The following is a 14373-nucleotide window of genomic DNA, read 5'->3' on the forward strand; positions in this document are numbered from 1 at the left end:
ATTGAGTATAGGTATACTCAAATATTGACATGAAGATTAATCAACTTTCCAATTATGCAAGCATTATTGAAAATTTTCTGGACCTGATCTCATTATTGGGTCGAACGATAACCTTATTCCTCTTTGATAATACAGGTAGCCCTCCTACAACATGGCATCCTATAACACGGTTTCGCTTTAACACGATAGGATAAATTGAGGGAACCCTCGTATAGCACTGCAATCTATGTATAACATATCGTTATTATCGCTCTAACACGATAATAACCTTTATACGACACTGTACTGTAACTAAATTACCTTAAAATAATGATGGGAGGGAATAATAAACTACAGTAGCTTTATATGAAAATATAATTATTATAATTAAGGGTATATAAATATATACCCCCCGCTGAGAGAAGCCGAAAATTCAAAAGGGAGCTACAAAATTGTCTATATAAATACTATAAAATCTCCAATGACCTTATAAGAACCAGCAAACATACCAAATTTCAGATTTTTTAAATGGGATAGGAGATGCAAAAAATCTGAATAAAGAAGAAGGTTTAGAAAGTGAAGGTGAGACATCGTTCAACCGATGAAACGTTCTCGCTTGATTGTACTGAGTAGTAACGAGGAAGAAATTTATTAAATTAAGGTTACATTAAATTAAAATATTTTTTGTTGCTTTTTTTCATTTTGTGTTATACATATATTTATAATTGAAAGTGAAGTTGCCTATATGGAATTAAGTATGGACCCCTTTTTGTACTGGGGTCTCATAACACAGTTTCACACAACACAGCATTTTCTAGAAACTATCTACTGTGTTAAAGGAGGGTATTTGTTATTTAACTTCATTTACTTCATTTTCCAGAATAAAAAAGCAGGATTGCAAAGATGAAATATTTTAGTGTTTATTCAATATTTTAATCAGTGATATTATAATCATTGTATTCTGATACAAAATATCGTTAATCGATAATTGTTTATAATGTTTTTTTATTGTCATTTGATAATTTTCGCCAATTTTATACTTCGCTAAAGGAATACAACGTCAGCTGCAGTCGTATATAATTAGAAAACATTTCTAAAAATTAAAAGAATTCAATTTTTTAATTACATATAATGTTACTGAGTGCGTGACTTGTGTTTACTTTTAAAGATCTGTATTTTATGGAATTTTATTTGCTTCATCTTATCAGATGATAAGATTTATATAACTAGAGGGTATTCATAGTTCTGTGCTCAGTTGTGACTCTTGTAGTTCATGTACTGTACATCGTAAATGTGAGTAGTTGATGTTTTTTTTGTCACAGACTCGTTTGGCCAATACTCTTCAACAATCAGAAAGAATCGCGGTACTGTTTGGTTCCCATTATATCAATGTTTCATTTGAAAAATGAATTCGAGATAAAATAGTAAAAGCTACGACATATTATCATTTTATGTGACGAAAGTTACTATATGTATTTACATTTTTCATCTATTCTTACGATAAACTGCGTATTTGCCTATGAAATTCTTAATAATATTGGGTTGGCAACTAAGTAATTGCCGATTTCTCAGTTATAGATGTCTCTCACTCCCATTTTTATGATATCCGTAAATGTTATATTATAAAATTATTATTATTATTATTATGTTATTTTTTATTATCCGTGAATGTTAGCAACTGGACAAATTGAATGCAGCGGTCAAGGAAAAGCGACCAGAATTGGTCAATCGTAAAGGTGTCATTTTCCAGCAGGACAATGCTAGGCCGCACACGTCTTTGTCCACTCGGCAAAAATTGATGGATATTGGTTGGGAATTGATGTTACACCCAGCATATAGCCCTGATCTCGCACAATCGGATTACCACTTATTTCGATCCCTGGACAACTCCCTTCGTGGTGAAACTTTTAACGATGATGACGCTGTAAAATCTCGCTTAACTCAGTTTTTGGCCGAAAAGGATCAGACTATCTACGTGCGTGGAATTTTCAAGTTGTCAGAGAGATGGCAAAAGGTCATCGAACAAAATGGAAAATACATTACAGATTAAACTTCGTTCCAAGTAAAAAAAATTTTTTATTTCATTGAATAAATCGGCAATTACTTAGTTGCCAACCCAATAGGAACACTTTTACTCAATCATTCCGTAAAAATGGATATACATATATGTATTATATCTTCAAGAAGAATTGAGAAATACAGTTCAGTTTAGCTCTTGCAATTACAATTTAAAAGTGTTGACAGTAGCATTACCAATTAGAATAGGCCGCTTTTCTGCCTACTAATAGGATTCACACAAACAGTCCTAGTTATTTAAAAACAAAACGTCAGCTGTACGGCACGATAAACTTACCCCGATGTTTTATTTTTCATCGGAAACTTGATATAGCCAAAAGGTAAACTATGACGGAGAAGAAATTGGGGAAACAGTAAGCCGAAACGAGTTATGAAAGCAAAGTAAACACAGATTAATTTTTTCTATGAGAAAAGGGGGGCCGCGGAAATGTTTGTACAACCTATAATACGCTCGCCCGTTGAACATTATTACTCGACAAGGTGAGTGTAGTGCATTTAGGGCAGCATTTTAGTTTGTCTAGTCCGTAGACGGACCACGTAATTGAAGTTAGGGTACCATGCAGGTATTCATTCCCTACGGGTGCATGTCGTTAAGAGTTTCGACCGTGCCCGTTACGATCCTTAATCTCCTGGTAATTTGCAAAATGGCAGTTCATAAATAATTCGTCTGTAAATTGTGATTACCGGTTTGATCGACTCCATGGTTTTTGTCCTGCCGCTCGCTTCTATTCTCGGCTGTAATCATTCGACGTTACAGAAAATCGAAATGCTCGGTCGTGTTGCTTATCAATTTCTAAAAACTTATTAGATTCCGATGACTGAACGAGTTTTTCCGCGATTTGTATAATTTTTTGTGAACATTCTATACATTCATTTATCTGTTTATTCTGCTGACATGCACTAGTTACATCATGTATCACTTAAAAATCTCAGGCACACAAAACTTATTGCATATCTTGAAATATTAAATATTTTACAATTTTATAGTAAAATTGGAGAGTAAAGTATGCACTTCGTACTTAATGACCTAATCAAATAACGCGTTTTATGTCAGCGTTAACCCTTTGCTCTATAACAAAACAGAGTCGCGATGAAGATTTCATGCATGATCTACTAAATACGAATATTATTAATTTCTCCTAAATTGAAGCAAAATTTGAAATTATTGAGGGCGAATAATTAGTTATATTTATTTCATTTATTATATTTATTGAAACGTATCTTATAATAAATGAGTTACATCATCCGTAAATAATAAATAATAACAATAATATTAAAATGTGACAAAAAAGCTGTAAATTCCTTCTTGCTTCTGTTACAATTTTCAATAATGACATCCATAAAATTAATTGGATGTTTTTCATTAACACAAAATCGTAGTCATCGTAGAATAAAAGTAGCAGAATTCAGGACAGGCACGACTCTCTCTTATTCGGTCTACTTTTTGTACGTCTTATGAAGTTTTATTCCGTCGTACATAATGTAAATCTACTTAAATTAGTGCAAGTGAACTCGATGTTTGGAGAATGCCCGCAGGAATCGTAAAAACTAAATTACAGAGCAGTCGTTACAAATTATTATAAGTATATGTATATTTGATCAATCGTCGGTCATACGGAATGATCAAAGTCACAGCCGGAGATCTGGATTTCTTTTGTACGTACGACCATTACATTAAAAAGACGTTGTAAAGAGCTGTGGGGTGAAAATATTGACTCAGTTGTATCATTCACTACCCTCGATCAAGTACTCTAATTCCTAGTTACGCTGTAACATGTATTTGTGGCCTTTGTCAACAATAATTTGCTTGTGGTCAACTGCGATACGTTACGCTTCAAGGATCTTCTCCTTCAATCCGTGGGAATTGTGATCTGATTTATTTTTCTTTCGATTATTAATATGGGAGCGAAGTAATTTAACTATTTTTATAGCATATTATTAAATTGCTAAATTTTTAAGTTTGCTGAAAATTGTCGAGATTTTTTAACTGTAGAAAAAATCAGTTTTAGTAAAACTCGTAGAAATATTTGAACTTTGCTAAAAATTATAGATGGCTTAGAATTTCATTAAAGATTATAGAAACGATTATGATTAAAGATTACGGCATTCCATGAACAATTGTAGAAACTTCGAACTTCACTGAAAATTGTAGAAGCTATCGAACTTCACTTACCCCCTACCAGCGTTCCCAAAAAGGAAGGTACAAAATACTGCATTCGCGAACAGAATTATGGTAATTCGAGGCTCGGAATATGCTGCCATAAATATTCATTCGAACAGAAAGACGCTTAAACTATTTACACGGACACGAGCGAATTTTAAGAATGCATGGGCGAAAATTTGTCATATCCGATTACGAGCGAATACGATGACTCCCTTGATAACTCGGGGATCCCTTTCACGATGACTGGCAAAAATATTGCACGCACGGCGAATGAATCGACACGACTCGGTATAGGACAAACAACATTGGAAATTGTAATTAATTACTGGGGATACGATGAACATAAACTAAAAGCTTCTTGATAGTCACGCATGAAAATTCATATTCCAACATGCGTCCCGAAGACGATGTGTTCGCACATACATATGTATATGTATTGTGCATTAGGATTTCTTCCGTCTTTGTTCTCTTTTCTCGGACAATTAATACAAATGTTCCAATATATGCAGTACATAAACAATTTAAAAGGGAAGTCACACATATTTTGTGAACATTGAATAAATATTACAATGTTAGTGAACATTAATTTATTAAATCTTAATTTTGTAAAATTAAAATTTAATAAATGCAGCAATATAAACGAAAATTCTGGCATGATTTTGCATTTTCGAAGGACGAATATAATCCACGTTGGAGGATTATACGATACAAGGGAAGGGCGCGCAAGCTGCCCCTGTACCCTTTGCGTGACAGATCGTGCTCCTCGATCACACGCGATGGATAACTGGAATCGATGACTTGGATTTTCTTTTGATCGGAGCAGAATGAAAGCGCGTCGTGAAAGTTGACCCGCACGTACCACTGTCACGAAAATTATGACATCGACGAGCACGATCAACCACGGATATTATCGCCATTAATACTGATTTAGCTGAAAGGAGGAGCAAATAGGTCCCGATCGACTGCGCAGGTATAATGTAAGGGCGAACTTCTCACCCCTTTTTCGGTGTTAGCACGGCGAACGCGTGTCTATTCATTCGGTGTTCAGTGTTAAGCTGGACAGCGTTAAGTCGACGGTGAACCTATAAATTTTCTTCCGACCCCCTTCTCTTTTCTTGTGAAACGACCCTGGCACCGTAAGCGCCCTTTGAAGTTTCATTTAATGAGATACGCGGCGTGTAAGTGCATATGCGCATACCTTTCGAATTGCATTAGAAAGATATTCAAGCTTTATCCCAACAAATTATTTATTACGCCTCCTGTAGAAAACCTGCAGGGGATGCAACAACGCGAAGGTTTATGTGATGAAATTTTCGCATTACTTTTTTTTTTCATATTCCAACGCTCGTTTCATATTTTAACGATGGACGTATTATACGAAGCGACGCTCGTTTTCTGAAAACACGTTCCCCGTTTTGCGTAATTAAAACGAATGGGTATCACGTGCTTGACAGATTTTCTTTATTTAAGGTAATTTTTAAATTAGGTCTGCGAACAATTTTTTCAATGACGATTATTGTGAGGTAACCATATATTTGTGAAGAATTTATTTAGTTACTTGGGACAAATATTGCAAAAGAAATCGTTAAAAATCCGAATAAATATACTGCTGAACGAAATTATAGCATCGAAAAATTTTGAATAAAAATTGGACAACTTTGAATGACGATAACACCACGAAAAATCATCTTAGGATGATGACTCTTTGTCGCAGGGGTTACTGCGACGGTTTATATAAAATAATCCGAGAGAGTTTTTTTTGGTTTTTATATAACGAGAACTTTAATATAACTTGTAACAAAAGGCGATGAGAGGTACAGTGTGTAAAAGGTAAAGGTAAACGAGTGACGGATGAGACAGAAATATGGACACGTTGAGAGTCGGAGGAAAACTTGCTAACTGACGTCTCCCGGTCGAGAGGTCCTCGTATTTATTGGGGAGAGCGTATTGAAATTGGTAAGGGAAAGTCCTTGGGAAGGGCGAAGGCCTTTCCCGAAGATTTTCCGACCAGGGTGATCCGGGACCTATGGTCCGAAGCTGTGTCCCAACGTTTTTATTGTTTTATTGCAGTGTGTACGCCTTGCGTCGGGAAAACCCGAAAAAGGCATCTGTACACCCCGCTTTTGGAGGACGTGTCTTTTTATGTCTGATCCGCCACAACTCTTTCTTAAAAATTAAAGCTTGTAACCTCTATTTTAAGGTAATTGTTTTGAATTTTAGGTTCGATGCACCCTCACTACTGTAACTCTTTATATATATGAGGCCATGAGGCCAAAAAAGAGCATCATCCTACAATGATTTTTCGCGGAGTTATCGTCAGTCAAAGTTGGTCAATCTTTATCCAAAATTTTTCTAAGTTATCGTTTTTTTTTAGCGGTGTATATTGTATAAAGTAACATGAAGTATGTAGTTGCTTCTAATGCCTTCGTAAAACTAGTGTACTAGTAAGTAGACAATTTTGATTAAAAATGAGACCAAATACAAGAATATTACAGGTAACTTCTCAAGATATTGGTATAGTAATATATGTACGCGAGCTGTAAGCGTATTTTTAAAATTGCACAAAATAGCGTAAATATGTTTTAAAAATATCGTCGTTTGATTTCTGTCATAATACAGAATGAAAATATGTAATGGTACATTGGAGCTCAAATAGAAATGTATATTTAAATTCTCTTTGAAATATCGTGTTTCTATATTTTAATTTTGTTTTCCCTAGTCAACGTCGATGGTTAATTCCTTGTTTATCGTTTAGAAACATCTAGAAGTCCCACAAATTACTCAAACGCATTTGATATTTTAACTGTTTTTACTAAAATCCAAATAACAGTGATCATAATGATACAATACCGTACACAATCCCACGGATCTTTAAATCTTCTCCGACAATCCAGTACCTCGATAATCTTACAAGACATTTTGCAGTGAATGCTTCTCGTTCTGTTCCTGCTTATTTCTTGAACTTAGACACACGCTCACCCGAGAAATATGTCTTTCCTCTCTCTGCGCCTGGAACCGTCTTATTATCCTTTCAATCTCCGTAAGTGTTCTGTTATGGAAGATATACGTCGATATTATCGTTGTTATTGAGATCGCTTTATTGGGTTTCATCATCGTTTTCATCTTACGAACCCGCAGCTAGTTTTATCGTCGGCGGAGATCTATTGGCCGAAGAGCCGCACAAGATACATCAAAATTGCCCAAGAAATGTTGGTTTACCCAAGTAGATGTTCACGACGAGTCCGTGCGCGAAAAATTCGTTCCACGTACAAATGGTTCGTGATCGTTCGTCAAGGGTCAATTCGTGCAACGTAATTTAAAATAGTATTTCTTGGCACTGAGCACGTGGAAAGGTACCGATGGGTTGGGTAGAATATTAAATTCTACTCCTGGTTGAATTAATATCTCAACATTTTTAATATTCCTAATCATTATTGTACATTTCAGGTATGTGACATCCCCAACGTTTTCTTCTAAAGCAAATCACTTATCGCAAACTCGTTCCGTGATCTTTTTACTTCGCGTAGGTCAGAATTTAGAAAAAAATACCCTTATCATAGGATGTCTAAGGAATATTCAAGAATTTTTTGGACATAAAATAATAAATATTTTAAACGCGACAGCTATTTGAAGTTGTTGGAGTACGTTGCACCGCTTCCATTCACTATAGAGTTGGTATGCTGTGTATACAATAAAGATTAATACGTATTATTTTAATACAATTCATTTTTTAACTATTTGTTTAACTTTTGATATTTTTAAAATTGTTTGACTTTTGATATTTTTAAAGTTACTTGATCTTGAGAATAGTAGCGTTAGTTTATTCTCTTAATTTGTAAATAGATAATTGCTACTAAACTAATGCTACTATTCTCAAAATCAAGTAACTTTAAAAATATCAAAAGTCAATTATATATACCACTATATTTGCATTCGAAACGTTTCGGATATTTGAATAGAAAATGTATTCCACTGTAAAAATATTAGCCAAAGTAATAAGGTAGTCGCATTAAGATTGTTCAAATTGAACAACAATCGCAACAGTTAATAACTATAGAGAATGCGAGATAAATTAAAGTGTCTTGGATCGGCAGAAAGGAAAAGGGAAACAAAAATTATTTACCATTCAGTCCATCGGGGTCCCATTGTCAAACTCATTTCCACCAATAACCAGTTTCCGTTTGTTTTTATCGAAACGTCTGAAGTCACAACGTGCAGAAATATCCCGAAGAACCTATAATTTCAAACAGTCGGCGTTTCTTCAGTAGTCCTGTGTAGCACACTGTTTAAGTAGCCGCAAACGACGCGACGTGTCGCATTCTACCGGTAACTCGATTCTACAATGAATTTGTACTTGAATAGGATCAATGGGTGTCGTTTTAGCCGTGCACAGAAGGCATTCAATGAATTCAAATGCATGGGCCTCTGTGACAATAGATGATTTACACCTTGCGCGCTCGAGGTGACAGTCGCCTCTAAGAAAGTTCGATCAAGTATTTCTGTAGATTGGAAATCGCTTGTGAGATTCGTTGTGCACGGACGTACAATGTTTCGTATGGAAAATCCTCCACTTGCTTACTGATTTGTCCCTGCGAAATGCTCTACAAGTAAATCAACGTTTTCGGTTAGCATAGGAACTGAAGCCGAGGATAGAACATTTTCTTCGTCAATTGCAACATGCAACGATCAGAAAGTTCTTATTTTCTTTAATAATTTCAACGAGTTGAAAATAATATGCAGACATTCTCGAACACTTTCAATCTTTCTACCGTTTTAAATTGCAGCAACTCATTTTTATCGTGAATGCATAAAATCTGCGGCACATTCTGATATATTAAAGATGGCTGAACCAAGCAGTTTTCAATACCTTACATTTTCTTCTTAAATTCTTTTAACTTTCATTTATCCATGGTTGACGTAAATGTATAAAGTTCGTAGTCTACTGATAAAGCAACTGATTTACTGCAAAGTTTGACTCTTTCATCCGTCTAACAGTTTTTTTAATTTACTATAATATCATCTACGAAGAGAAGTTTATCAAAACAAAACTCACGATTATGATTTTTTTTACAACTTTTTTGTCTTTTCGTTTTGGATTTTTAGTATACGCGTGTGAAAGAAGCGATCTATAAATGACACATTTGACGAAGTAATTTCTAAGAAATACTAAACAATAATTGGCAGGGATTCTGGCTGATTAATATTTAGTATAATGTATTTTATTTAAATTTTACTGGATGTATTTTTCATGTACTGTTTCAAAAAATTCTACACAATTTTTTGGACTCATACATATACTAAAATGAGTTCAAAAAATTACTTACGTCAATATAGAAAAACCCAAAAGGTCAACATAATTTACAAAAAAAGGTCGTTTAAAGCTATTTTAGAGAATGGCATCATATCAGTTAATAGGAGATCGGATGCTAACTTCTAATCGCTGTTTTTCCTAAAGTAATTAGTGTGTGGATTGTGGAATTTTTTGCATTTATAGCACAAGTGAATAGGTGAAATACAAAATTTCTGAGGCATTAAACGAAACATTATTACACTATTTTTGACTTGCTAAAACTGTTAAAAGGAGTGATTCATTTTTTTTTAATTTTTATTTTTTACGATTGTCTTGGCCTATTTTTATCGTGTATAAAGATCCGTGGTCTACTAATTGGACACCTGGATAACTTGCCTTGTTAGTTGAATATCTTCTATAAAAATATCACCGCCGAAAGCTAGTGGACGATCTTCAATACGAGCCACAGTAGATGCGCGTTACGTATGTTAAGACACATGTGTAAATTAACATGTAAGTCGAGAACAAGTGACCGTATGTTCCATGTGATATCTCCGCTGGCTTCTCAAATTCCTTCTCATTCTGTGCGATGCTTCTGCGGCCACAGCCACAGCTGCCAGAGTTCCGTCTACGCCTGTCGTCGCTTTTTCCGCCCCACTCAAAGTCTGCGTCGTTTATCCGCTCTTTCCGTCGTCGTCTCACTCTCCTCAGGAATGAATCAAACCTCTGTGAGTTGTACAGCATCCAGCGGATTTTCGATTGGACGAGCAATCGCTGGAAGGAAATTGTGTCATTAACCCGTTCATTCTGACATTTTTCGCGAGCGCCGTTTTCCCGGCCGAAAATCGAAATAGGTCGCGTAATTTGAAATATAGGATTTTTGTTTCTATACTGCTTGAACCTCCATTTTTCAGCTTTTGAAAATGTAGGATATTTGCCGAAGAAATACACGATGCATTTTAATTTAGAAAAAGCAGATAATTTTTTATATCGATAAAATATTCTTTTTTATAAAAATATAATTTATAATATTATTTATTGAAATTTATCTTACCGTTCGGACACCGAGTCCTGGATCGTTATTTAAATACTTAGTTTATGAGTATTAATAAAAACCTTTACGTAGCTCGTCGAGGTTTAAAGAATAACTAATGTGTTTAGATGAAGTACCTCAAAAACAATGTTGGAAACTATTGTTAAATAAAAGTATAAAAGCTTCTAAGTATTTTCAGCCACATTGTTGTGAAAATGGTCCGCTGTCCAAGTGTTAATGAAATATCTAAAAATTTATATTAACACTGTCAGAAACTAAATAGTAAAATAATATTTATACTCTAGGTTCAAATGGACCCGAGCAACGACGTTCGGATGTTAATATACATATGTTGAAACATCAAATGACAAGGTTAATCAAAGCTGCGGTTGTTGGTGCATCTATGTACACGCAAACGTGAATATATTTACAAGCAAAAGTATAGTCTACAAACGTTCTTTATTTATTTTTATCGCGAAGAATCTTCTAATTGTTGAACAAAATATTATATACGGGGTTGGCCGGAATTCGTAGTACAACCAAGCAGAGGGTGATTCTACGCGATAAAATAAGAAACAAATTTGATATAACATTTTTTTATCTAGGGCTCCGTTTTAGAGAAAATCAACTTTGTAAAGCATCTAGTTGTCCATTCGTCTACCGCAGATAATGTCTGTCCAAGATAATGTTTACGAATATTGAAAATAATGGAAACATTCCGTTTACTACTGTCCGTTGCTCAGAAAAAGTTTGTCGTTTCGGTAGAGGGGCAGAGGGGGGGGGGGGGTATTCTGCTCGCTCCGCCTAACCTGCACGCCCGTAGCCCTCACATTCCTATGATCTCCTGAAACCCACTTCTGTTGGTAAACGAGAAAACCCACGAATTCTTGCTCAGCACGTAACTTAGCTATTAATAATCAAAAGTCTTAAAACTGTAAAAGGCTAGGTGGAGCGGGTGACCGATTCCCCTTACCCCTCGACCCTTGCGTCATTTATGCGTAGTGTTTGATTTTCTCGTTTTCCGATATTACCTTCAGGTTTTTAACGTTATACGTTAACATAGCCGTAAGATATCATATGATACAATGTAAATATAGAAAATGTTAATATTAATATTAATGTTAATGTTAATTTTAATATTAATACTTTGTATTATTATCTCGATTGTTCTACGTCTCGTGGTTCCCGTCGCGCGACTCGCTCGGCCGTGGTCGCGTAAGTAATACACAATACACGCACATACACACACAGAAAGCGCAGGCACACGCGTCTGATGTGCTCCTAGCCGAAAATGGGCAATCGCAGGGGAGCGAGACGTGACGGGAGTCAGGAGGCGTTGTTTGTTTTTATTCGGCCGGACTCGTGTCCTTCGTTTCGTGGAAATTCAATGCTGTGGCTAATTTGGAGCTAATAGCAAGGGATCATTTCTGCCAATAAGAAAAACGCGTTTACCCTACTTCTGCGAGGGCGTGAACATGGCTAGATTGATAGGAATCGGCCCTACACTTTTTTAACAGACTTTTTCCGAGTAACGGACAGTACATAATTTGCTACAATTAATGTTTGCGTTAACATTATCTCGGACAGAGATAGCTGTATTTTTCGTTCATACCTACTAAAAAAGTAGTAAAATATAAATTCTACCCATCCTGTATTTTTCGTTAATACCTACATCGTAATCTTAAACTAGCTAATTTGTATACAAACCTACAATTTTATCAATTTCAAAATAAAACTGATCTTATTTTATCGATTAAATGCTTCTCTCAATCATGCAAATTACATAAATACATAAAGATCCGAACAACAGTGATTTTAATACACGGAACATTCTGGTGATCATTAAATCCTCTTATTAAATATCGACATTACAGTCCCCGGTATTACAATTATCGATGTTACAATCTATGGAAATTAAGGCACAGTAAAACGTGGGCACTTGTTCCGTCGACATGAAAATTGACTCCGCTGTGATCGCGTAATTAAAATGTAACTAAGTAATTATATAAATAATTGTACGTAAATGTTCAATAAGCAGGATAATTATGGAAAAGAATCATAGCGAGAAGAATGTCAGATAAAAGGATACCAGGACCGATTTAATCGCGCAGAACAAAACTACTTTCACTTTTTATTTGCGGTCATTGAAATCAAGGGAGGGGTACTGGTATAATTAAATTCTTTGTTCGTCGCGTTATCGTATCCATTTGTTACGATGCAGCGGCCTTGCGAGTAACGGAGAGACCTCGATTTATTACCAACATCGATATTCCCCGGGTTTTATCAATTATTAAGGAACTGGAACTTTGAAATTTAATTTTGTTGTCCAAGGACGACCCTGAATCTATACGAATATCATGATTCACGAACTTCTATATTTTCTTACGTTTTCTCTTAAATTCGTCATTTCTCATCGAATATGAAAACGTGACCTGGTAACCCATGCTGGAAACGAATCGAATATTCTGATTTGCGACTGAATTTCCATCAGCTTCGACGTATTTTTCCAGGTATTTGGAGTACCGAGCAAAATCTCTGTCGCTTGCAAAAATTATTTTTAGGAACGTCAATTTCTTGTTTGACCATGGGGATTGAATTTATATACATATTGAACGCAAAGAGAAATATATTTAGCGATATACAACCTATATAAATTGTTTTATTATTTTTTTCTGACTGTGAGCTATATTATAGTAGTACAATCAGCCATTTGTATTCTGTTTATTGAAAAAGTGCCAATAATTATTGCTTATAAATGATAAAATTCTTTCCAACGACGGAATACTTGTTTTATTTTATTATTTTATTTATATTTATTTTATTATTTTTATTTTATTAGTATTTATTTATAATTGAGATCATATTAGTTGTTAACACTCCATGCACATTTTACTGCATTTCTTAATGGAGTAGTCAACGGAAACTTGCTATAATCATTCTATGTACTATGTTCTATGTAAATTCTCCCTAATTGACGCTCAGATTGTGCACAATTGTGTCTTGCGGTGACTACGAAAACGAGCCCCAAAGCTCCAATAATCATATTCCCTCTTCCCAAATTGTCCATTTTTGTGTACAATCTGAGCGTCAATTAGGGAAAATTTACTGTCCATCAATTTAAGTTTGTCTTAATCAAAGCTTTCACAATAAGAACAGATTGCACGAAGAGTTCGGAACACAAGTACAGTAGATACGAATTCTTAAATCAACCAATATTGTAACAGGCATGATCTTTCGGACAAACAAACTCAAACTTACTATACATTGGCAAGGAATCTACAATTAATATGCTAATACATCAATCAACAAAATCATGTCGCCTGATTTCTTGCATAATTGATTCGTAGTCGAAACATGCATAAACATTTAACAAGAAAGTTATACAAGAAATATACTTGGAAAAACACTTACTGCTTGGTATTCACTGTCTTCCGGTGAATTGACACGACGTTTGTTGCAAGCAACGATAAGAAACTAGTTCCAAATGCGGCCACTTGCTATCTATGCTAAATTATTATCGTTGCTAAGCTTCGTTGCCGCTCGTGAAGATTTTGGGATTATTTGAAATTTTAAATTCTACTAAGGTAACCTGTTGACACATTTTATGCGTCATAACATAATGGAGAGAGTATATATAGATATAACATGCAAGGTTCTGTACTAGATATGTACTTATAAAAATGCGGAACTAAGCAGGTCAAACTTTTTGGAAGGTTTATACTTCATTTTATTGTTATTTTACGTTTCAGTAAAACTTTTATTACTTTACTGCACAACGAGTTACGAACTGGATTCTAACTTCATCGAAATGAAGGTAAACTAAACATCTGG

General features: G+C 34.9%; 1 protein-coding gene and 1 long non-coding RNA gene across 11 annotated transcripts in view; one reads left to right on the top strand and one right to left on the bottom strand.

Annotated features, from left to right (window-relative positions):
- The window catches only part of LOC117227300 (Rap GTPase activating protein 1), a 233194-nt gene that overhangs the window by 90405 nt on the left and 128416 nt on the right, over nucleotides 1–14373 (top strand). The window lies entirely within an intron of this gene.
- LOC117227304 (uncharacterized) lies at nucleotides 9807–10782 on the bottom strand. Its single transcript, XR_004492046.2, has 2 exons — nucleotides 10564–10782; nucleotides 9807–10283 (listed from the first exon to the last, which is right to left on the bottom strand). It is a non-coding gene; the product is annotated as an uncharacterized LOC117227304 (long non-coding RNA).

Source organism: Megalopta genalis, chromosome 6 (genome assembly GCF_051020955.1).
Source record: "Megalopta genalis isolate 19385.01 chromosome 6, iyMegGena1_principal, whole genome shotgun sequence".
NCBI classification, from domain to species: Eukaryota; Metazoa; Arthropoda; class Insecta; order Hymenoptera; family Halictidae; genus Megalopta; species Megalopta genalis.